The 25,630-nt window shown below is 50.1% G+C and overlaps 1 protein-coding gene and 1 long non-coding RNA gene across 4 annotated transcripts in view; both read right to left on the reverse strand.

The window, feature by feature from the left end:
* LOC102741650 (NHS-like protein 2) overlaps window positions 1-25,630 on the reverse strand; it is a 71,522-nt gene that overhangs the window by 44,232 nt on the left and 1,660 nt on the right. The gene's annotated exons all lie outside the window — the stretch shown is intronic.
* LOC145717829 (uncharacterized) lies at window positions 455-6,932 on the reverse strand. Its single transcript, XR_014141299.1, has 2 exons — window positions 3,452-6,932; window positions 455-3,130 (listed from the first exon to the last, which is right to left on the reverse strand). It is a non-coding gene; the product is annotated as an uncharacterized LOC145717829 (long non-coding RNA).

Genomic DNA, 25,630 nt, shown 5'->3' on the forward strand with positions numbered 1-25,630 from the left:
GCACGGTGACTGTGACTAACACTGCCCTGGGATCCGGAGGAAGGTCGTCAAGAGTCAATCCCAAGAGTTCTCATCACAAGGAAGAAATGTGTCCCCTTTCTTCTTTTCTTCTTCCTTTCCCTTGTTACGGATCCGAGAAGACGGATGTTAGCTGAACTTATCGTAGTGATCGCGTCACAATATATATGTAAATCAAACCGTATACGCACGCCATACGTACGCCTTAAACTCATACGGCGAGGTATGTCAGTTATTTCTCAATAAAACTAGAAAAATGTTTATGAAATCAATGATTTATATTGTCACCGGACAATCAGATTAAAACAGCTTACGGTCCTGGCGCTCATAAAAAAAAAAGAGGAAAAAAAAAGCAAAAAGCCAGTGTACTATGTCCGTACTCTCCTCAGGGCCCGGCACAGACTAAGTACTCAGTAAAGGATTTTTGGCTAAATGAATAAATAAATGCATGAAGGAGGGCAGAAGATAATAGCTTGGGTTCGTGTTTCACCCTAAGAGTCCCTTGACTTTGCGGCAGAGAGCACAGGTAGAGCCTACGATTCCAATCCCGGGTCTGTACTTACGTTTGACCTTGGGCAAGTCACTCCACTGACCTAAGACTCAGTCTCCTTATTTATAAAATGGAGCTAATAGCACCTGACCGGGTGGTTTTGAGGACTGAAAGTGAGCGTGTCAGGAACTTGGCACAGTACCTGGCACACAGTGAAGACCCAATCAAGAGTAGCTACTGGAATTTTTCTTCAACTCTCCCACCTCGCCCCCTCATGCCGGGAAGGTGGGAGCATTCCTCTTGCAGCCAAGGGAGAGGCCCGCGTGCACACTCAGTGCTGGATCTCTGGTCAGGATGTCCTCTTCCCGGCTAGCTTCCTTTCCCACATATCAGTTATGACCTTGGCCTGCATCACCACAGCCCCTCGGCACAAGCCCGCCGGGGTACGACGGGCTGAACCTCAGCTGGCCCTCCTCCTCCTTAGCCTGGCAGAGCCAAGGGCGGGGGGTGGGCTGGGGAATGAGCTCCTAAAGTGTTTTCCACTATCCTGAAAGCTCTCAGTCCCAAAACATTGCACATAACCTCCTCGGCCAAGTTACTTTCCTAATCCCGGTTGCCATAACAACGTGACTTAATGAAGGAGCAATTTTTTTCTTAAAATAATTCGACCCATTTCCATACCAACAGGGGTTTATTTTGGTTCCACACTCAGCGAGGGCTTGGTAGCCAGAACCTGGCAGCACCTTCTCCACCTTGGAAGGGACTTCGATTTCCAGGGGGCCATTTGAGAAGTGACATGGGGACTGTGGCGGCCAACGTGTGCTGAGGAGGCCATGCCCTCAGTGAGGAGAGCAACAAAGAGAGCACGGGCACCTCAGAAGTTCCTCCTTTGGCGGGGGGTGAGAAGACTGAGGGGACAAGGAAGGGACAAGCCTGTTCGACATCCTATCCAAATTCTAAGGCCTATCTGGATAAACTCCTTGTCGCTGGGCCTCCCTCGCGGGACCACAGGCCAGGAGGGTCTCAGGGCTGGACTTCTGCGTTGGGCGGCTTGCAGGGGTGGGTGACAGGAGGCGGCACAACGTGCCTAGTAAAGGATTTTTTTTCCTTTTTAAAGATTTATTATTTGAGAGAGAGAGAGAGCGCGAGCAGGAGCGAGGGGGAGGGACAGAGGCAGAGGGAGCAGCAGGCTTCCCGCGGAGCAGGGAGCCCGATGCGGGGCTCGATCCCAGGACCCCGAGGTCATGACCTGAGCCGAAGGCAGACGCTTAACTGACTGAGCTGCCCAGGCGCCCCTAGGAAATGATCCTATCTGTGCCTACAACTGGCTGTATGTGACTAGATTCCTTCACAGATGTACTCACTCAGCAATTACTGAGTCCCCACTGCGAGTACCCCCAGGGAGCTCCAGTCTGGTGATGAGCCACATCAGTCTCAGAGGCTGCCCTCCAGGCCAGCGCTTCTCAGACCTTTTTTGTGCATCTGAATCCCCTGGAGATCTTGTTAAAATGCAGGTTCGAATCAGTGGGTGGGCAGAGGGCTGGGTGCTGGGATTCTGTGTTCCTAACTACCTTCCAGCTGCTGCTGCTGGTTCTCAGACCGCACTCGGAGGAGCAAGAAGTTGGTGGAGAAAAAACAATGGAGCCGGAGGGAGGCATTTTGCCTCTCTGTTCCCGCCATCCTCCAGGGGATGCTGAGTCCTGTGGGTTTCGGCTGCATCTCCCACTGGGGCGGGATGACTTTCTCACTGAGGTAAACTCTGCTTCGCTTTCTGAGGTACTTCTCTAAATCCGTGGGGTTTTTAATAAATAAGAATGAAAAAGTGGGACAAGCAGCATAGCTAACCCCAGCTGAGAGGCCACCCGATGGCTTCAATTCCTTCCCGGGGAAGCCCAAGTCAGCCATCTGAAAGAGTTCGTGGAAGGATAGCACCCTAGACCTTCTCAATTAAGATCCTGTTTGAGGGGCGCCTGGGTGGTTCAGTCGGTTAAGCGTCTGACTCTTGATCTCAACTCAGTCATGATCTCAGGGTCTTGAGATCAAGCCCTGTGTCAGGGTGGTGGGGGGGCCTGCTTGAGATTCTCTCTCTCCCTCTGCCCCCGTCCTCTGCTCACGTGCATGCATGCTCTCTCGCTCTCTCTAAAAGAAAGATCCTATTTGAATGCACACTTTGAAGCCATGTGTTGGTAGGGGAGCCAGCATAAATCAGAAGTCAAATCCCAACTCTGTCTCTCCCTAAGCCCCGTGATCTTGGGCAAGTCACTTCACCTCTCTGTGCCTCGTTTTCCTCATCTACAAGGTGGGGCTAATAACCACAGCGAACTCACTGGGATGTTTTGAAGGGTCAATGAATCAATATTTGCAAAGAACCTGACACACAGTAGGTGCCAAAATAATTAGTTCGTTCATTCAACAAATACTTATTGGGTCCTTTCTGTGCACTGGGCACATAGGCATTGAGGGATACAGTGGTGACCAGGACAGACACAGTCCCTGCCTTCATGGACTTTGCAGAAGAGACTGGAACGATGAGAAGGAATCAGCCACGCAAAGCACGGTGGGCGAGCATGCCTGGCCTGGGGAGCGGCAAGTGCTAAGGCCCTGCGGTGGGAAAGAATGACCCTAAGGAGGGAGGGGGAGTGTAGTAAGAAAAACCTTGGAGAGGTGGGCAGGAGCCAGATGACTTCAGGCTCTCGCAGGTCACAGTCAGGAATTTGGATCTGATCGTCCGCACAGTGGAACGCTACTGGAGGGTTTATGGTTTGGGCTGGGGCTAGGGAGCCATGGGATCTGACCACTCTCCTTCACTGCCTGCTATCCTGGCCACTCGGGCCGTGTTCACGTCGCCCCCAAACCCCCGCCCCCCGCCGGCCTGCATCTCCCCACGTTCTCAGAATCTGAAAGGCTAGCTAACAGCTGGGGGTCTCCAGTCTGGATGCTCACCGGGGCAGCGTGGAGTCGCCCAGTGCTACGAGGCTGGGTGCCTGGTGACCGTTCTTCCATCCTGCACCGGCAGCAGAATTAGGCTCAGGGGCAGACTGCACGGGATCAAATCCTCGCTCTGTCACTTAGTAGCCGTGCGACCCTGGGAGAGTCACATTACCTGATGAGCCTCAGTGTCCTCATCTGTAGAAAGGCATACAAGTCATGCCTACTTCCCAGGGCAGGTTGACGATTGGGTGACTTCGAAGTCACTCAGTGGAGTACTGCCCGAAGCCTTGCTGTCCTTACGGCTCAAGTCAGGAGGGGCGCACTGTGCCACGGTGTCAGGAGGGAAGCTAGGGAGCTCCTGGAGAAGCCAGCTGCCTTGTGGACGGGCAGGAGGTTGGCCGTCTTTGGCTTTGAGATTGGAGTGTGCTAATGGATGGGCAAGTGCTAACGTCCCAGAACCCCGACCAAAGGGCCGCTACTGCTGAGGACAGGATCACCGAGCTCACCAGCGTGCCATGGTGTGCCACTGGGCCCGCCCATTTTGAAGAATCCCCGGGACCCATCAATCTGACCTCCTAAGTCCCTCTTGAATCTGTCCCTTCCCCCACTCACTGGCACCTGCCCAAATCGAAGCGCCGTGACCTCTCACCTAAACAGTTGCGAGAACCTCCTGCCCGCCCTCCCTGCCTCGGATCTTGCTCTCCATGGGGCCACCAGAGTCATCGTGTAGTCACGCAAGTCAGATCAGCTCGTGCCAGAGCCTCAGAACCTCTAGGATAAGATGCCAGTTCCTTGGCCCGGCGGGAGTCCTCCTCAAGCTGGCCTCCACCCCTCTCCACCAGGGGGCAGCACTCCTCAGTATTAGCTGGAACATGTCACTCATCTCCTTTGGAAGCGCCATTCTTTGGCCCCTACTACTCCTTTGTGCTGACGTGCCTCTTCCCCCCACCCCTGCCCTCTTCCACCCAACAGAAGTCCATCTGCCCTCCTAGAATCTCGGTGCGTTGCCCAACTTCTCTCAACCACGTCTGTGGCTCCTTCCGCCAAGGCCCCACGGGACTCTGTCTTTTCTGTCTGTTGGTACACATGGGTCTGCGAGGTCTTGATTGGTGGGTGCAAGTCCCCCACTAGGTGGTGAGCAGCGGAGGGCAGAGATAGCCCTGTAGGTAGATCCGTAACATCGGCCACCATCACAGCCCCAGCATGCAGCTTCGCGAAGTCTAGCACTGCTGAATGCAAATGCTGACCTGCCAGGGCCCAGGCTAAGGAGAGAAGCTGGTCGAATTGGGGCCCAAGGTAAATGGGGGAGCCCCATGCCTACCCGCGAACGGGCAGCACTCCTCAGTATTAGCCAACATGTCCGGTGCGGTCAGATCTTAAGATTTTTTAGAAAGTGGATTGACAACTAACCTAAATTATTTTTTAAAAACGGTTTAGAACAATAACCACAACAACTGGCCTTCAGGCCACACTTGGTCTTTTTGGCCGATCATTTGGCAAAGTCAGAGCCTGTTATATTTTTGAGGACGGAAGGACTTTTTTTAGATTCAGGTTTCCTACAGCTTCTCTCAATTTCCAAGTTCGGGGGGCGTTTATGCCTGGTCAGTGCAGGAGCTTTATTTCGTTTGCTTTTTTGGTATAAGGACATGAAAGTCAAAAATCAAAAGTCAAGTTGTTACATTTCCCTCTTTCAAAATGAAGCCCAACCTCCTTCCACTTGGCAGCTCTAGCAGTTACCATTTCCTGGGGAGCCCACAGGCCCTGTGACCAGTACTCCAGCCTCAATTGTGGTGACATCCCCTCTTTGAGATGTGGGTCCCCCCAGGAGGAAGGGAGGGACGCAGAGGCCACAGAACCTGTTTCTATAGTGTTTGGTTTGCTTAGTTTGGTAACCTCTTAAAACAAACTGCAGAGGATGGCAATAGCTCAGCTCCCTACAACCTCCCCTGCCCCCCAGCCACCCTATCCCCTCCAGCTTAGCCCCACAAGGAAAAATGTGCAGGAGATACTGAGGACTCTGAACTGCAGGTATCAAGGACTCAAATCCCTTTTAGGCCCTGGTTCCCTGTCCTGGGACTCCCGTAACTCGCTGTGGGTTGCACAGTGGTGGTGGTGGGCGGGGGGGGGGGGGGCAGCCAGTTGTCCTTTCTGCAGGGGTGGGACAGGAGACCTTGAGTTGCCTGATACCCCCATTCGGGACCAAGGCACTCGTTCTCCCAGCTGCCAGACGTGTTGGCTGATGGCTCAGAGTTGGGTCCCCTCCAAGGTAACACTCCTGGCCTGGAGGCCAGCCTGCATCCGCAGACTAGTCAATAGATTGGGGAGGGGAAAGGCCCCGCTGCCCAGACTCAGTCGGGGCCATCTGAAGGACGCGCCCAACTTCGAGCTCCCTATGGGATCAGCCGAGGTGCCCGGGGCAAGTGGATTTCAGTTCAACTCCCGCTGTTGACCAACCCCGGTCACACCCTCACTCCCTCACAGCTGCTGTCATAGAAGGCAGTCCCCAACAAACCTGCATGCAAAGCTCGGTCTCAGATTCTGCTTCCTGGGGAAGTCAGCCTAGGACAGCCCCTTGCCTTGGCTTCTTTTCTCACACTGCCCTTTCTCCCTTGATGACCGCAATTACTCCAAAGGATGACTCCCACATCTTTTCTGTTGCTATGGCCACTCTCCCAGTCTGCCCTCTTGCATTGCCCAGAGCCAATTTCACCTGGATGTCCATTTTTTTCAGCCCTCATTTTAATATGTTTAAAGCAGAACCCTCTCCTGCTACCCTAATCAACCTTTCCTCCCCATTTCTCTATTTCTATGAACGCTGCGGCCCTCTCTAGAATCCCAGGCTGGAAACCTCAGCATCACTTGGGCAGCCTCCTCTTTAAAAACCTTTAGGATCAGGGCACCTGGTGTCTCAGTTGGGTAAGCGTCTGCATTTGGCTCGGGTCACGATCCCAGGGTCCTGGGATGGAGCCCTGCGTTGGGCTCCCTGCTCAGCGGGGAGTCTGCCCCTCTCTCTGCCCCTCCCGCCACTCATGTGCATGCATGTGCTCTCGCTCTCTCTCTCAAATAAATAAATAAAATCTTAAAAAAAAAAAAAACCCACAACCTTTGGTATCCCCTTGGTGCCTATGAGCACACATCCATGCTGCCTCTCCTTGTGTTCCAGGTCTTCCCAGTTGACCCCGATCGGCCTGATTTCCTGCCAGCTCTCTAATACAAGAGTCTGTGACATATTTACAGCTTGGACTCCTTTGGGAGTCGGAGGAGACCTATGGATCCCTTTGTGGAGAGTTTTTATAAGTGTAAAATAAGATATATAGGATTACAAAGGAAGCCAATGATACTTAAAGACAGTTATTAATATATGTTTTAAAATTTGGGCGCCTAGGTGGCTCAGTCGGTTAAGCAACTGCCTTCGGCTCGGGTCCTGATCTCCAGGTCCTAGGATCAAGCCCGGCGTCAGGCTCCCTGCTCGGCGGGGAGTCTGCTACTCCCTCTCCCCGCCCCCTGCTTGTGCTCTCTCTCTCTCAAATAAATAAATAAAATCTTTATATATATATATATGTTTTAAAATTTATGATACTGTAATACATGTTTCATTATTAGCCCATTAAGGAGAGTGATCTAGTGGTGGGTCCAGTAAGTGCCGTACTTTGGAAGTAGTCACGAGTGTAACGATACTTCAAGATGTCGGCAGCAATAGTAATGAAATATAAAAATCTCTGTGCCTCCTATTGGAAACAGAGTCACGGGTATGGCTAGTACTACTGTGGGGGTGCTGCCTGCATTCGTAATGGAAGCCAAGGTGCAAATAGAGGTTAGCAGAGATACGGTTGTCTTTTTCTTCCCCATCCAAGTTCACAGATTCCTGGTCAAACCCCTTTGTGCTCTGGGGAGCCTACGCTGTAGCTCAGGTTGGGAGATTTGCACTTCCCTGAACACATGTCAGGCATCCTGGTGGACACTGGGAAACTGACACTTGGGCACTGGGCTGAGTCGGCCCCACTCTCTGGGCGAGCTCTCTGGCCAAGGCTCATTGCAGAAACCCCAGCTGGGCAGCTCTTGGGGGATGTCTTCTCTGAGAGTGAGCATGGGCAGGGGGAGTGGCAGAGGGAGAAGCAGACTCCCAGCCTGATGCAGGGCTCCATCCCGGGACCCCGGGATCACACGACCTGAGCCGAAGGCAGATGCTTAACCGACTGAGCCACCCAGGTGCCCCTTCCCTGACTTTTCTTTCCTCGGGTCCCAGGCCCTATCCAAGCAACATTACATGAGTTCACTGGTCCAGCCAGGATCACCCAAGCACCAGGCTCATGGGGTAGCTCACAGCCATCAAGCCAACACATAGTTACGGAGCCTTGGACAGGCGGGACTCACTCAGCTCTCAAGCTTACTGGGTGCACCCTACCCTTATCTTGCTGCTAGATGTCCTGCAATGTGTGGGACGGTCCTGTACAAAGAAGAACTGCACAAAATGCAGAGAAGTCCTGCACAAAATGACAATCATGCCCTTGGCAGGAAACACTGGGCAGGCGCTCTACAAATGTTTGCTTGGTGCTTTAGCGGTCTTTCGGTCCATCGACGGGCATTTCTCTTGACTCCTCACAACCCCTTCTGGCCTGAAATCTCAGTGACCTGTACAGCTGGGGCTGGGATTGACTAGTGGTCACTGTGGCGATCAGCAACAAATTGGAGCTTTGTCAGGCCTGGATCTTTGCCAGATCAAGAGGACCTGGGCTTAATAGCCGCCACTAGGGAGACAAAAGCCGGCAGGTAGCTCCTTTTAGTTTCCTCCCAGAGGGTGGCTCTGTCCCTGGGAAGGAAGGCTCGTCCTAGGCCATCTCTGCCTTAGAACTTGAGCTGGGCAGTGGGCACTCCCCCCCCCAGGTTAGGAGAAGGTGGCCCTTCCTCCCGCACTCTTGTGGTTAAATCATTTCCGGGGAGGGGCTGCCATGAGTCAGCCTGCTCCTCACGTCCTTTGCTTTCTAAGAGCCAGTCTAGTCTCCTGACAATAGCCGGTCCCCATTTCCCAGGCCTAACGGCTCCAGGAAATGCCTGCATCTGTGACTGGTGGAGGAGTGGCTGCTTCTGTCAGTGTGACCTGTATTCTGGTGAAAAGGATTAGTCACTTCTTGCTAAAATTATATTCTGACTTTCGAATTATATCTCTTAAGAATAATGAAGACTAGGGGCGCCTGGGTGGCTCAGTCAGTTAAGCGGCTGCCTTCGGCTCAGGTCATGATCATGGGGTCCTGGGATCAAGCCCCGTGTCGGGCTCCCTGCTCGGCGGGGAGACTGTTTCTCCCTCTCCTCCCTGCTCCCACTCTCTCTATCTCTGTCTCTCTCTCTCCAATAAATAAATAAATAATCTTTAAAAAAAAGAATAATGAAGACTAACATAAGGCTACTTATTACAGCGTTTCATACTTTATAAAGCACTTGATGTATTAGGTTGAACCATACAAAATTGCTGATATTCAATTGTTTCAGGGCAATTTCATAGTGTTCAAACTGATACATTTTTTTTTTCGTTTATTCCTTACCACAATCCCACATGGTATTTTTAGCTGCATTTTACAGAACAAAGTACTAAATCTTGGAGAGGTGAAATGACATAGATAGGGAATAGCGGGGCTGAGACTTGAAGCCAACGCCCATGCTCTCGATTCTCGAGGTAGGATGAGTAGGGCCAGAAGACCCTAACAGCAGTAACGTGAGGAGAGGCAAGGCTGTGAGGCCATTCTCCCAGCCTATGCTCAGGAATCTTCTGACTGGTTGTACTCCTCACCTTTTCTTAGTTAGTGATTAGTGGGAGCCTAGGTGCCTAGAAAAAAAAGCACTAAAGTGATGATGTGACAAATTTGATTTTTAGAGTACTGGGAGTATATGCTACAGCAAAGATAGTATCTAGAACATGTTAATCCATTCATCCACCCATCCACCCATCTGCCTTATATGTTCATCCATCCATCCATCCATCCATCCATCCATCCATCCATCCAACCAAGAGAACTCTATTGGGTAAGTCCCACATATGTGCCAGGCTCTGCATGAAGTGCTGAGCTACCAACATTTGGGGAAGGGTCCTAGTCAGCAGGGGTCCCACCCTTTGGCCAGCTGAGGGAGGGGGATAGAACAGTGGAAGCTGGGGTGAAGCCACCATGTGCATATGGGATTTTGATTTGCTGTGAAGCTGCTCTGGCTTCCTAGTCCTTTTCCACTGGCTGAGGCTCGACTCGCCGGGAGGCTCCAGCTTATGCACCCAGCCAGAAAGCAGCCGGGTTCTGCTGCTCAGGAGTCTGATGCTGCTAAGAGTTTCTAGGCCACAGGGCCGGAGGAGGCAGGGGTAGGAAGGAAAGAGGAATGCCGGTGTGCCACCCCGATACCACCAAAGGGAAACTGGGGGTGAGCCGGCAAAGGGGGGCTCCTTCCCAAGCTGCCTTAGGAAGACATTCTTTCTTCCCCACCGGAGTCCACCCTGAGGCCTTGGCCTGGCCTACTGCCATGGGTTTGGTTCCTGCGGCGGGCCAGTGGACGAGGGGTAGGCTGGGGGAGGGTCAGTTTGGAAATCAGTCAGGCAGTGGGCATGTGGCCACCACCTTTGCCCAGGGACTGCATGCTGCCCTTCAGGGGATAATCACATTCCTCAGCTTCTCGCCAACCCAGGGGCGAGCGAGCCCTCAAGCCCGCTGTGGAGTCCAAATGCTCAGGCCTGGCCCAAACTGGTTTCCCTGTCCCTAGTGCTCTCCGGCCACCTACCTCCTCCCACACCGCCGGCCCCCATGCAAGGTCCCTCTCGGCCGCCGCGCATCCACTCCCAGTCCGCGCTCACCGTTCCGCGCTCTGGGCTGGGCCGCCATGGCTATGGGACCACTGGTTAAGATCTCACAGTTGAGTAAGCCACGGTGTGGGTTCCTCCCAGCACACACCCCCCCCGAACCCCAGCACCAGGCTTTCCTCAGAGAGCCATTGCCACACCACTCTCTTTCTGAAGAAAAGGAAATGGGGCATTGGGTCTTGAGTACAGGGAGAAGTAGGATGTTCTGTCGTGGACCAAGCCAGCATGCAGTGACTTTATGGGGGTCACCTACCACGGACCCAAGAGGACCCATGAGTTGCCCCGAGTGGTAAAGTTGAGGCTTTTTTGTCCTCAGCCTTTGCACTTCTAATCCATTCCCACCCACCACAGAGGTGGGGACACTTTGGACCTCTAGTCTACTAGACCTCCACCGTCCAGTACAGTAGCCACCAGCCACACGTGGCTCTTAAGCCCTTGAAATTGGCTAGTCTGAAGTGAAATGCGCTGTAAGTATAAAACGCACACTGGATTTTACAGACTTAATATGAGGGGCGCCTGGGTGGCTCAGTTGGTTAAGCGTCTGACTCTTGGTATCAGCCCACGTCTTGATCTCAGGGTCATGAGTGCAAGCCCCGAGTTGGGCTCCACACTGGGCATGCAGCCTACTTAAGAAACAAATAAATAAAAATAAATAAAGAGGGCGCCTGGGTGGCTCAGTTGGTTAAGCAACTGCCTTCGGCTCAGGTCATGATCCTGGAGTCCCGGGATCGAGTCCCACGTCGGGCTCCCTGCTCAGCAGGGAGTCTGCCTCTCTCTCTGACCCTCCCCCCTCTCATGCTCTCTATCTCATTCTCTCTCTCAAATAAATAAATAAAATCTTTAAAAATAAATAAATAAATAAAGACTTAGGGGAATCTGGGTGGCTCAGTAGGTTAAGCGTCTGCCTTCGGCTCAGGCCATGATCCAAGGGGAGCAGGGAGTCTGCTTCTCCCTCTCCCCTCTGCTTGTGCTCTCTCTCTCTCCCCTTCTCTCTCAAATAAGTAAATAAAATCTTAAAAAAAAGACAATATGAAACAAAAATGTAAAATGCCTCATTGATAATTTTTAATATTGATTTCATGTTGAAATATTTTTGATATGTTGGATAAAATGTAATATGTCATTAATTTCATTGCTCTCTTTTTACTTTTTACATGTTATTGCTGGAAGTGGGGGATGCTGGTGTCAAAGCTGGCAAATCGGTGAATGAAATAAAAGCGTCCAAAACAAATTCATGTATATATGGGCATTTCTTTTTTTTTTTAAAGACTTTATTTATTTATTTGTCAGAGAGAGAGAGAGAGAGAGCACAAGCAGGGGGAGCTGCAGACAGAGGGAGAAGCAGGCCTCCTGCTGAGCAAGGAGCCTGATGCGGGACTCGATCCCAGGACCCCGAGATTATGACCTGAGCCGAAGGCAGCTGCTTAACCGACTGAGCCACCCAGGTGTCCCATATGTGGGCATTTCTAAATGTATAATATAGGTGCATTATACATGTGTAATGTATAATAAAGGTGGCATTTCAGATCAGTGGGGGGGAAATGTGGCTATTACTAGAAAACTCTAAATTTCACAGGTGGCTCACATTTGTGGTTCACACTCCGTTTCTATTGGATAGTGTTAAATGTCCATCAACAGGGGATGGGTTTCACATACCACAGGGCATCCATCCAATGGGATGCCATGCAGCCATTATGAAGAATGAAGTAGATCTCTATGAGTAGAACTGGGAAAACTTCAAAGTGTTATTGTTAAGTTTAAGGAAAAAAAAAAAGAACAAGGAATGGCCAGCATGTACAGTATGATCTCATTTGTGCACATAGAAAGCACACACGGAGCGCCTGTTTGGCTCAGTCAGCAGAGCATACGACTCTTGATCTCAGGGTGGTGAGTTCAAGCCCCATGTTGGGCATGGAGCCTACTTAAGATTTAACCAATAAATAAAAAAGAAAGCACACATATGTTTATATATGCACTGAAGAAGTCTGCATACACACAAGTAACTGTTACCATCGATGGCTTCTGGGGGGGATGAGGAGGGCTTTGAGAGGGAGAGGAAAGGACTCTAACCTGTACTTTTCACTTTAAATCCTCCAGTACTATTTGAGGTTTTAACAACAAATGTGGTATTTTTTTTACAAAAATAAAACTTTACTTATATTTTATTTATTTATGTATTTATTTATTTATTTTAAAGATTTTATTTATTTGACAGAGAGAGAGAGAGAGCAAGAGAGCGAGCACAAGCAGGGGGAACAGGAGAGGGAGCAGCAGGCTTCCCACTGAGCAGGGAGCCCGATGCGGGGCTCGATCCCAGGACCCTGGGATCATGACCCAGGCCGAAGGCAGACGCTTAACGACTGAGCCACCCAGGCGCCCCTGTTTTATTTTTTTTAAAGATTTTGTTTTTAAGTAACCTCTGCACCTAACGTGCGGCTCGACTCCACACCCCAGAGATCAAGAGTCGCATGCTCCACCAACTAAGCCAGTCAGGCACCGCTTTCCTTATATTTATATTTTATATATTGGAATAGTTTATTATAACAGTTTATATAATAGTATAAAAGTATGGATGGTTTTCAACAAAACATCAGTTTCTCTTATTCTTCTCACAGTTTTATTTCTACTTGCAAACACCCCTTTCGCCTTCCGCTTTCTCGTCCACCCCTTTCCTGCACTCTTCCATCTTCACCTTCTCTTTCCTGTCATCTTCCAACCCCACAAAGATCTGTGAATGGAGAGCCATTCCACTTCTGTTGGCTCCTTGCTCAGCTTTAACGCGAGCCTTTGGCATCTCCTGCTACCCCTGTCTTCCCATAGAGGAGGAAGGTGCCATGCGGGACGATGGCTCAAGGACGGACGCCATTATCCACCGTGGAGAGAGAAACCTACCCAGTAGGAATACACCCTGCTATTTCTTCCCAGCAGTTTGGCTACCTTCCTGTTAAGGTAACACTGCTGACAAAGAGAAAAATAAGAACTTAGGAACATGTGCATGCGATTTTTTTTTTCTTTCCTTGTTCAGGGATGGGTGGAGGCAGGGTGAAAGCAGCGGGCTTCGGAGAGAAGGCTTGATCCAGGTTTGGGAAACCAATTTAATTTGCCATCTGCAGTTAAAAATCACTAAGAGGGTCAAGTGTTTTGAAAAAGAGAACTATAGAGGTGGGAGAAAGGGGGAAAAAAAGTGCTCCAGCTTCTGGGAAACAGAACAAAAGATTTATTTGCTCCAAGACAGATGGGAACCTCAGTCCTTAGAGTTTAATTGAGAGAGGGAGAAAAGACAAGAGGTCTCACCCGATTGTCCAGCAGATAATAGCTTCTGGAGGGTGGGCCTGCTAGGATGGAGACATGAAAGCCCTGTTGATGTGGGTTAGGGACAAGTGGTGTGGGAAAATAGCAAATTTTCTCTTACCAATCGTTCTCAATGCAAATGGAATAAACCGCTTCAATACAGAAGGGCCTGGAATGTTTATTAGAACTTCTTCTTTCATGGAGAGACGTGCTCCCCTCCCCCTCCCACCCCTCAAAATGTTAAGGACCTGGCGGTGCAGTAAATAGCCAGAGCACTGGACTGGGAGAGTCAGGACATGGCTCAGGGCCCGAATTGGCAAAATATGACAAAGCGTACTTGGTGTGAAATTCCTCTGAAACCTCTAAAGCGTGGTTAACTAGTGTTATGAAATCCAGCCTTGTCTTTGGCCCTTCCCATTTCCCCGTGGCCTTTCGGGCTCTCTTCTCTTCTAGCCTCTCAGAACCGGAAATACTGAACCAAAGGTTTGAAGTAAGTACAACTTAAGGAACATACACCCGTCCCTGAGCAGATCACCCAGATCGAAGTGTCGCAATCTTTGCAATCTTCAGTTGTCCTGCTCTACCCAAGGGAGGAGAGGAGAAATGCAGCATCCACGTGGTTTCCCTAGCAGCTTTGGGACCGTCTTCCCTGCCCCAGTGGCCCAAGCCCTGGGCACACAATTAGCTAAGCTACTTGCCTCCTCCTCGCTGCCAAATGTCAGTCCATCACCAAGTTCCATTGCTTCTGCCTCCAAAAGAGATCCAGAAGCTGACCACCTCTCGCCAGCGCTGCCACCACCCCAGTCCAGGCTAGCAGGGCTGGCAGAAGCCCCCGAAGGGCCTCCAGCTCCATCTCCTGACCTCTCACTCTACACAGAAGCCAGAGTCAACTTTTACCAAGAGAAACTCGACCCTGTCTCTCTTCCGTGTGGACCTGGGGTTGGTGATTCTTTGGCTAATGTTTGCTGATCCCCCCTGGGCTATATCCTTTAGGTCTGGCCTCGTGCCTGGCAAGTGGCAGCCCGATTTGTCCAATGGCAGAATGAATTGTAACAAGTAACATTTGTATGGGCTTGAAAGGTTAACACCTCATTTGACGCTTAGAAAAACCCTCTGTTACGGGTATTGTTCTCACTTTACAGAGGAGGAAATTGAGGCTCAGAATGTTGCCCAAGTTGATGGAGTTAATGCAGGGCATGTTGAAACTCAGGGTGTGGGGGTCAAAACCTATGCTTTTCTTGCTTACACCCTCCCTGGAGGGCTTTAGGGGTGTGGAGGGGCACAGAGTCCAGAGGCACTTTCTTGGCTGTATAGGGGGCCACTTTGCTCGGGCCTTTGGGACCCAGGGGCAGGCCCTGTGGGGATTCCCTGCCAACTAGCCAGGGCAGAGTGAACTCTAAATCAGCCTTTCCTGGATGACTTATAGAGCTACTATAACCACAGTGACCTTATTTTCTGAATCTCAAAACAGGATTCTTGGTCTGACAAACAGAACCAAATACTCGAAACTAGGACTTTTCTGGAAAATCCAGGGCACAGAGTTGCTGTTCTTGTAACATATGGCAGCTCCATAATGGGTACTTCTTAGCTAATTCTGACCCAGCCACCTCAGTCTCTGACATCTCAAGAAGATTCCTTAAAAAAATCCCTGTTTTCTGGGCCTCCTGTTTCTAGGCACCGAATTCTTGCCGCCCACACTTTTTGTTTGTTTAATTACTTCCCTACTCTGTCTTATCTTCGCTGTTAACCACTCTCTTCCTGGTCTGCCTCAGAGAGTCTCTCGATCCTGCTTGCTAATGGATGTCACAAATGACTGAAAGAAACAATAAGCAAAAAGTGCTTGGGGACCATGGCAACAGGGCCAGGCACCGAGGACCGCCCTTCCTACCCCTCCTAGTTTCTGTTTTAGGCCAAATGCTGCTGATAAGGTCTGATGGTCCCATTGTGTCACCTCATCAGGGTAAAGCTGCGGGCCAGAGGTGGTGCAGTTCCAGAAAGCACTTTGCGATGCTGTTGCTTCTCACCGTACCCATGTTGCAATGGTGGGCTCATGGTAAAGGCCATTGCCACACCAGATTTGGATCTGACCTTTGCCCCAAGCACTCATCGCACTTGGTTCGAGTGCACCCAGAAGCCCCAGACAGCCAGGCAGGCACCAGCATTACAGTGACAATTGAGAAAATTCAGTGATCTCCTCTTGGGCTTCGAAGCCAAGAATCATAAATCCGTTCCAAGGACTTATACTGGAGTCTGGGAAAGACGGGGATTCTCAGTGAATCGGGGTGCAAGATTTCTTCCCATAGAGGTTATAGGTCTCTCTGATGTACCTCTATGGTGCCCCTGGACAAAAGGGTGGGTTCCAAGAGGGGCTGGGCTGTGAACCCGTCTGAGCCTCAGTTTCCTCATCTGCAAAAAGGAGCAGCAGGAACCTCCGCCCTGCTTTTCTTTTCTTCTTTTTTTAGATGATGAACTATTTCAAGCACACAGAAAAGTATTAGGAACAAACACATTTCCCTATATTTGCCCCAGAACGTTTTCTTTTATTTTCTTTCCATTTTTTTTTTAGAGAGAGAGAGAGCGAGCACGAGCAGGGGGGTGGGGGATGGGCAGAGGGAGAGGGAGAGAGAGAATCTTAAGCAGGCTCCACGCTCAGCATGGAGCCCTACTCGGGGCTCAATCTCACGGCCCCAAGATCATGACCCGAGCCGAAACCAAGAGTAGGACGCTTAACCGACTGAGCCACCCAGCTGCCCCCTGGAACTTTTATTTAAGGAAATAAAATATTACAGGTTCAGTTGAAGCCCCTTGTGTGCCTCAATCACATTCCCCTCCCCCACTGAGGTAGCTGTCCTCCTGAATTGGATATCTATGATGCACACGCATGCTTTCAAAGGCACTCTGTATATGCTCATAAACGATATACGGTATATGGCACTGTTCTGCATGTTCTTCAACTTCATATACGTTCTATAGAACTGTATGTATCTTTCTGTGGTTTGCTTTCTTTTTTTAAAAAAGATTTTATTTATTTATCTTTGTGCACGTGCACACGAGAGAGAGAGAGAGAGAGAGAGAGAGAGAGAGAGAGCGCAAGCACATGAGCGGGGGGGTGGGGTGGGGGGAGGGGTAGAGGGAGAAGCAGACTCCCCGCGGAGCAGGGAGCCCGATGAGGGACTCGATCCCAGGACCCTGGGATGATGACCTGAGCAGAAGGCAGACGCTTAACCGACTAAGCCACCCAGTCGCCCATAATGAATGAATTTTAAGAACTAAATCTCAACACCCATCAGTGGAGAGATGAATCACCTATGGGACACCCTCCCTAGAGAATACCTTACCCCTGGAAGAAAACAGCATAAGGAGGCCCTTACCCGGGAGGTGACTTGTAACTGCCTGTGTATTAGACAGACATACCCTCTCTACTGCCATGTGGGGTCCTGGCCAGAGCCCCGTGTCTTTCCCAGCAATCAATTCCAATCAAAATAGGGAAACAGTCGAGGGAATAAAATAGAACTCAGGTGTGGCACTATCAGAGCGAGACGGAATTTGTAAGTATTTGAAAGGAATGTTCGCAAATTGATGAGATGGCTTGCCGTGTCTCAAAGCTAAAGGACCAGCAGAAAGAAAAGAAAAGAAAGAAAAGGCTTTTTTTCCTTTGGTAATGAACATCAGCAAGAGACAGTGTTGGAGGTGACTGGCGGGATTTGACTGGAGAAATTCAAATGTATCTCTAGAAATGCGAGCATACTTTTATTTGCTGGAAGCTTAGTGGATAAAGCCGGAAGGTTTAACTTTTTAATTTTTTAAATTATTTATTTATTTGTTTTTAAAGATATTATTTATTTATTTGAGAGAGCAAGTGAGAGAGTGAGAAAGAGAGAGAGAGAGTGCGGGAGCGCTCGCACAAGTGGGGGGCAGAGGGAGAGGGAGAAGCAGGGAGCCCGACTGACTTGGGGCTCGATCCCAGGACCCGAGGATCATGACCTGAGCCAAAGGCAGACGCTTACCCGACGGAGCCACGCAGGCGCCCCCCTGCATTCGTCTCCATATACCACGCTGCCCCTCTACATTTGGAGACAAGTCTATCAGAAACCCAGGTAATTAATTTGCCTAGTTTGGCCATCTTTCTTCCCTCACTCAATTCGCTTCCCGCGTCCTCCACACCTAGACAGGCCACCCCTCCCCACTCCCAGCCTTTACTGAACTTCCACTCATACCTCATGACCCATCTCAGGCAAGCTTTCTGGAATCTTTCCGCCCATTAGTGAGCTGATGCCACAGGGACTTGTGACATTCTTTATTTGGCCATCTTGTGTTGTGAACTAATTTTCATGGAGTCGTTGGACTAAAACATGGATATCATTTTCTCGTTTACAAAGCACTTACCTAACTATTGCTTCACTGGAGCCTCCCGTGCGTTTTATGACGTGGGCAAGGCAGGTGGTATCATTATTGTCATTTCATTCGTGAGGAAACTGAGGGGAAGGGAGACTTCTTGTTCAACGTAGCACATGAGGAAGGTGGCCAAGAGGGAGCTAAGTTTGCCTGCCTTACCAAGAACCTTATTCCCTCAGCCAGAATATCAGTCCCTGGAGGACCAGGAGTACATTTTCGATGTTTCTGTGCACACTAAAGGGATAAAAAGGAAAGCCATTGGTGTTCTGATGAGAAGCTTACCAAAGAAGATGGGACACTGAGTCAATCAAAGGGTACATGGTGGGGACATGCCAAGTGCTGAGGTCGGTGTTGCATGCTGGAGGGACACCAAAGCCATGGTACTCGTCCTCAAGGAGCTTAAAATCTTCAAGTGAGGCCGAACATACCGAACAATTAGAACGCAATCAAGCAGGAAATAAATGTGATTTCAGGTGGTACACAGATAAACTTTTTTCTTTAATTAGCACATCAAACCTGCAGCGTTGGGCAAGTAAAAATTTTTTATTATTTTCGGACACCTGGGTGGCTCAGATGGTTAAGCGTCTGCCTTCAGCTCAGGTCATGATCCCAGGGTCCTGGGACCGAGCCCCGCATCGGGCTCCCTGCTCAGCGGGGAGCCTGCTTCTCCCTCTGCCTGTCACCTGCCACTCCCCCTGCTTGTGCTTTCTCTCTCTATCTCTGACAAATAAATAAAATCTTTAAATAAAAAAGAGTACACTATTTTTATTTTTTAAAGATTTTATTTATTTATTTATTTATTTATTTATTTATTTATTTATTTATGGGGGTGGAGAGGGACAAGCAGACTCCACACAGAGCACAGAGCCCGACGAGGGGCTCGATCCCACAATCCTGAGATCATGACCTGAGCTGAAATCAAGAGTTGGATGCTCAACCGACTGAGCCACCCAGGCGCCCCAAGAGTAGATATTAAGAAAAAAAAGTTGCACAGATAGCAAACAAAATTCATGACAGTGACACATGGATGAGTGTGATTTGGGAAACTGCCATAGGCCCATCAGGATAAGAGATGGGCCGGGGACAAAAAGGTGGAGTATCTGCCTGAGCAGAGGTCTGAGACACAGCAAGAAGTTGGGACAGACCAACCTGGCTGGGGCTGAGTGCAATGAGACTTGAAAGCTCCTTTCCAAATCTCTATCTGGGTGAGATTCCAGAGGCTTCCGTGAGCCAGTCTACGAAGTGTGGGCTAGATCAGGAGTCATTTCAATTCTCTGTGCGGCAGGAATACAATGAAAGTGGTGCTTTGAAAGATGGGTCTGGCGGTAATACACCATTATGAACTAACTGGGGACTGATGTGTGGCCCGGGACTACCCTTGCTGGCTGCCACACAGAAGGTGCCACCAAGACGTAAATGCCACGTGAGAGTCAGGCTTCGAAGTTCACGTGAGGTTAAGTTTCTCTCATGGAGACGCACATGGGAGTGTGGCTGGTCATGTCTTATTTGAGGTGTTAAAAAATGATCGAAAACTTGACAACAAGGCTGTCAAGATGGCTGAGCACTCTTTCAAGAACATATGAGAGTATCATCCATGAGGCTGCTTGACTATTCACTATGGACTACAGTCCACTCTGTAAAGTAAAAAGTTACCTCGGAGAAGGCTGGCAAGTTGTGAATGACTTTTGTCTGGTAGAAATGAAAGTTATTTCTGTCCAGTAAGGAAGATGGCACCAAAGGTTACAGTTTTCTTATCCTGGAGACATACCCAGTCTTGTATCCAACTTTTTTATCTTATTCCAGCATTCTTCTAAAGTCTCTCCTATCTTTTGGTCTCTCATGTCTTTTTTTAAACTATTTTTTTTAAGGTTTTATTTATTTATTTGAGAGAGAGAGAATGAGAGACAGCATGACAGGGAGGAGGGTCAGAGGGAGAAGCAGACTCCCCGCCGAGCAGGGAGCCCGATGCGGGACTCGATCCCGGGACTCCAGGATCATGACCTGAGCCGAAGGCAGTCGCTTAACCAACTGAGCCACCCAGGCACCCTAAACTATTTTTTTTTTATCGTGGTAAGCTAGGTATAACATAAATTTCACCATTTTAATCACTGGAAATGAATAGTTCAGTGGCATTAACTATATTCACATTGTTGTACGACCATCCATTTCCAAAATTCGTCATCACTCCAAACGGAAACACCAAGTACTAATTTTCCATTCCGCTCTCCTCCTAGCCCTTGGTAACTTCCAGTCTACTTTCCGTCCCTATGAATTGGCCTGTTCTAGACATTTTGCATAAGTGGAAGCATACATTTTTTCTTTTCTGTCTGGCTTCTTTCACTTAGCAGAATGTCTTCAAGGCTCAACCATATTGTCACATGGATTAGAAGTTCACTCCCCTTTATGGCTCTCTGTTATCAGGATATACCATATTTTGTGTATTCATTCATCCACAGATGGACATTTGGGTTGTTTCAGCCTTTTGGCTATTGTGAATAATGCTGCCGTGAACATTCATATCCAAGTATCTGTTCAAGTCCTGTTTTCAATTCCTTTGGGTCTATACCTAGAAGTGGAATTGCTGGGTCATATGATAATCTGATGTTTACCTTCTTTTTTTTTTTTTTAAGATTTTATTTATTTGAGAGAGAGAGAGCGCAAGCGCATGAGCAGGGGGGAGGGACAGAGGAAGAGGGAGATTCCAGCCCAGGACCCTGGGATCATGACCTGAACTGAAGGCAGACACTTAACCGACTGAGACACCCAGGTGCCCTGATTTTTTTTAAGATTTTATTTATCTATTTGAGAGAAAGAGAGTGAGAGAGAGAAAGAAGGGGGGAGGGGCAGAGGCAGAGGGAGAAGCAGACTCCTTCTGAGCAGGGAGTCCGATGTGGGGCTCAATCCCAGAACCCCGGGATCATGACCTGAGCCAAAGGCAGACGCTTAACCGACTGAGCCACCCAGGCGTCCCAAGAGAGAGGAAATTTTAATTATAGTTATGTGAGTGATGGCAAATGAAGGCACGCTGAGCACGGACAGAGAGTGTGTACATTTTTATTCTCTCTGGGGACATATGGAGACTTTTCTCCTCTGGAACATAGAGCCATTGTTGGGTTTCTACAGTATGATAGCTTCTGCTGGGGAAACTCTGGAGAAAAGCTTTGCTTTACGAGAACTCCTGGACCAGACGGACCACAATGGAACTCATCTGGAGAGATGCTAGAATTCTTTTGGTACAGCCTCAAATGGGGCCAGTACTGACAGTTGACAGGAAATCTTGTAGGTGGGGAATGAAGAGAAGAAAGAGACTGGGCCTAGAGTTTGAGGAGGAGGGTGGACACAAAGGTGGGGAGAGGGTCCAGCCTAGGGGTGGGGAGGGGACAAGGGGCAGCTGCCTTTCTCAAGACCCAGCTCCTCAAGGGTAATTTTTAGTTGCCTCTAAATGGCCCTTTATTCAGCCTATACAATTCCCCCCCCAAAAAAAAAACCTCTCCTAGAGTATTAATCACACATAAAATCAGAGATACTCTTGGCTTCATGCATTTTAATGTTTCAAATCAGTAAAGTTTTGCCTTTTTGAGTGAGATTGAAATTAAAAAAAAACCCAACCCATTTCCCCCCTCACAGCTCAAAAGGAACTAACTGGGTTTTGATCACAATTTTCTCACTTTTGAGACAAGATATGGAAGAACAGATGAGTGTAATGGCAGAATTTCACAGGTGGTTAAGAATGTGTAGGGAAAAAAAGAGAAGCAGAATAAAAAAGAATGTCACTGTTATAAATATGATCAGAATATATCTATTTCTGAAAGCGTAGCAGGCAGGTTAAGAAAATAAAGGTAAAAGCCTACTTTCTTCTGACACCTTAATTTTGCTCCCTCACAGGGCTATGACAAGGCGAAATATATGTAATAAGCACTTTGCCAAGTGCAAAGGACTGCACGTGGCTTTGAGAGCGGCTGGGTGGCGTAGGGCAGAGAGGGCACGGGCTGTGGGGCTTGACCGTTCAGGGGGCCGGCCTGGCTCGGGGGATTCTGACCAGCGGTTGATATTTAAGTGAAGCCCCGGATCTTAGTTGTCACATGTGTAGAGTGAGGGCAATAAATCATGCCCTAGAGGGTTGTTAGAAGGGTCCTATGATAAGGCCTCCAAGAGAAGCAAGAACAAAGTGGTGTGGACACACGGTCTGCAGTAGACATTGTAGCACTTACCACAATGTTCTGGAAGAGTCTCTTTACATATCTATTATCCCGGTTATACCAGAAGTTCCCTGTGACTTGTCTCTGGCTCCCTGCCTCTAAGCACAGTGCCTAGAACATCACATTCAGCCACTTATTCCTTTAAAAAAAAAAAAAAGATTTATTTTTATTTATTTGAGAGAGAGAGAGAGGGAGGGAGAGAGAGCACGAGTGGGAAGGGCAGAGGGAGAAGGAGGGAGAAAATCTGAAGCGGACTCTGCGCCGAGCACAAAGCCCAACGAGGGGCTCGATCTCACGACCCTGAGATCACAACCTGAGCTGAAACCGAGAGTTGGACGCTTAACCGACTGCGCCACCCGGGCGCCCCTCAGCCATTTATTCTTTTCACAAATGTTTAATAGGCTCTTCCAGTCACCAAGTCTTGACCGGCACACTCTGCCCTGCAAATCACTGATCTCTTCTCCCCGCCTCCCCAGCACTGAAGCCTCAGAGCAGGGGGCGCTGACGAGGCTCTTGTGGTGGACATGGTGATGTCCCCCCAGGTTCCCCCAGGACCGACTGCTGCTGGCTGCCAGGCCTCTTTGGGCCCTGCCCAGCCACCTCCTCAGAGGAGTGCTGCCTCGCCCAGGGCCATGGGCCGTGCCCGGGGGCAGCCTGCATCTGGTACCTGGTCTCCTCACCCTGACTCAGAACAACCCTGAAGGACCAATCCAGTTCCAGAGCTTCTCGTGGGGTGAGCTGAGGCTGTTGTTAGGACAGCGTCACAGCCCAGCTTTTCCCTTGAACTAATACTGCCTCCTTCGTTTAGATCCTAGGTGGGGTTTTTTTAAGGTTTTATTTATTTATTTGAGAGAAAGAGAGAGAGAGAGAGTGAGGGGGGAGGGGCAGAGGGCGAGAGAGAAGCAGGCTCCCCCCTGAGCAGGGAGCCCGACAAGGGGCTCGATCCCAGGACCCCGGGATCATGCCCTGAGCCGAAGGCAGATGCTTAACCGACTGAGCCACGCAGGTGCCCCTAGATCCTAGGTGTTAATCTCAAAGGCACCCCAATACATGGGACCTGCAAGAGCCCCCCCTCCCCCCAGGCAGCAGTCCCCAGACAGGCTTTGTGGCCTGTGTAGGCTCTGGTTTGGCATCTGGAAAGCCTCGATTCCAAGTGATCCCAGGAGCTGTGACAGTCCCCAGGGCCCAATCACTGTGCACAGGCCTCACTCGGAGTCACATTTGTATCCCCTCCCCCACCCCCTCCCTCTCTAAGTTTTTCTTATAAAATGCATTTGGAACCAATAGGGTAGAAGAGGTCGGCCTATAAACAAATAATTATAGCCACGGGAGAGACACTATAATAGAGAAAGAAATGAACCTAGTGCTTAGCTTAAAGGACAGCTTCCTAGAGGAGGTAGCATGTACACTGAGTCTTGAAGAACGAGTCTGTGTTTGATGGGCAGACAAGGGATGCGGGGGAGCCATTGCAGAGGGCACAGCATGCTCAAAGGCTTGGCAGGCTTGGAAGAGCATAGTGTGGGGGAGGGAGGGGAGTAAGGGACAACGACGTCCAGAACACTAGTAGGGGCAGACCGCGCAGGGCCTTCGAGGAACTTGGTGCTGATCGACTGCCACGTTCCAACGGTGCCCAAGCTTCCGCCATGTAGGTACCACTTGGGCGAGCTTTGCCCTATCTGGGCACCGCCAGCCCTGCTCATGATTCACTTCATCTTTTTCTCGACAGCAAGGTCTTTTGCTTAAGTAAATTTCTACGAGAGGAAATTGTCTCTGGCAACCAAACAGCAACACAGAAGGAGTCTCACTTGCCCCAGAGAGAAAGTCACTGTAAAAATAAATACCGTGGAAACCGAGCAGAGTAATTAAATCCTATGTAGATATCACTGCGTGTCAGTGGCTTTGGGCCCGAGACCTGCTCTAGCTCTGTTCCAAAGGAAGATTTGCAAGAAGAGCACCGCACGGAGACCTTCCCTTTGATGTAATCAGAAAGCTAGAAAGAGCAGGGCGCGTGAATCATTTTCTCGCCACGTAATTCAATGTTCTTTAAAGCTGTACCGTGTACCATTAAGATCACCTTGGAGTTCTCTTCCCTACGACGGCTGACTAGGAAAGCAGTTGGGTAAACAATAAAGTGCCCTACAAACGTGGCTGTCATTACCACTCTGTTACCACTCATTGGCTCTGGGGCAGGTCCCTTCGATGGAGCTGCCCCTTTGTCGGCCCAGCGAAGGCTTCCCGGCCAGTGCTTGCGGTGACTGTCATTCCCCGCACTGTGGGAGAGAGAGCGGCAAGGGTGGGGCTGCGACAGGGGCAGGACCCTGGGTGTGCAGGGGACAGACGGAGCGAAAGGAACTCTACGGCTCCTTGTTTAAGGTGACTGGTCCCGGGAGCTGCCGTCCGCAAGGCGGAAGAGAGCAGAATATGGAAGCAGAGGTGGGAAGCAGCCCCCCAGGACCATCAGAGCACCTCCCCTACTGGGCTGGGCTCCACAGCTCAGGGCAGAGCTGGAGGCTGTGTTGCTTTCAAGCTGGATGTGACTTGGGGTAAGTCGCCGAACTGCTCTGAGCCCCAGTCTCCTCAGTGGAGTCCGACGTGGGTAAGGATAGCACCTGCCTCCTATAGGTTTGCTGCGAGGGTCCCACAAGGCAAGACGCGCAAAGCTTTGCGTACAGGGCCTGGCACATTACTTAGCATGACTTCCTCTGGCCCCGGCCACAACTAGACCCCTGACGATACTTTTTTCCTCCTGGCTCTCTCTCCCCTAGCCCGGCCCACACCTCCTGGCCCTGTCCTCCGTCCTATTCCTGTGCTCACCTGCTGTCCCACTTCTCCAGCTATGGGGTTCAGAAGGAGTCTTTCAAGTATTTGCAGATAAGAAAGGTGAGGGGGCACACTCCGGGGGGTAGGACGGGGACCTCCTTCACCTGGAGAGAGAGAGAGAGGAGGGCGGGTGTTCTGAGGCCAAGCAGCCTGCATCATCCCGCTGAAAGCAGAGGCCGGCTCTGGCCTGCGGAGAACAAAGAAAAGGTTCTGGTCTCCTGTGGCGTTAGAAGGCAGCGCCTGAAGCAAGTCCCTCCATTAAAAGCTACAAGGCAGAAGGTTAAATATAGCCCTTTCCAGTTGTCTGGGACAGAGATTTATGAAATGTCAGAGCTGTGTTAGCGAGAAATGATGTTATCGCTGCTCTGTTTTTAGAGAGTAGCAAGAAAAGCAAAAGAGAAGAGAGAGAAATCTGCACTCTCACCAGTGGACAATGGGCAGCCATGGGAGGATCTGGAGCGGCCGGGTGCGTTTTATAAAGTTGCGCCCTGGCCACAGAGTGGACAATGGCTGGAGGGGGGCAAGAGGGGAAGCAGGGAGCCCAGCAGGAGGGAGAGAGAGAGACAGGGTGCCAGGGAGGTGGCTGTGGAGGCGGGAGGAGGGAGCCCACTGCAGGGTGGGGCCGGGCCTGCATCCCGGGGCGGGGGGGGG

Source organism: Leptonychotes weddellii, chromosome X (assembly GCF_054177405.1).
Source record: "Leptonychotes weddellii isolate Sample4059 chromosome X, ASM5417740v2, whole genome shotgun sequence".
In the NCBI taxonomy this organism is placed as follows: Eukaryota; Metazoa; Chordata; class Mammalia; order Carnivora; family Phocidae; genus Leptonychotes; species Leptonychotes weddellii.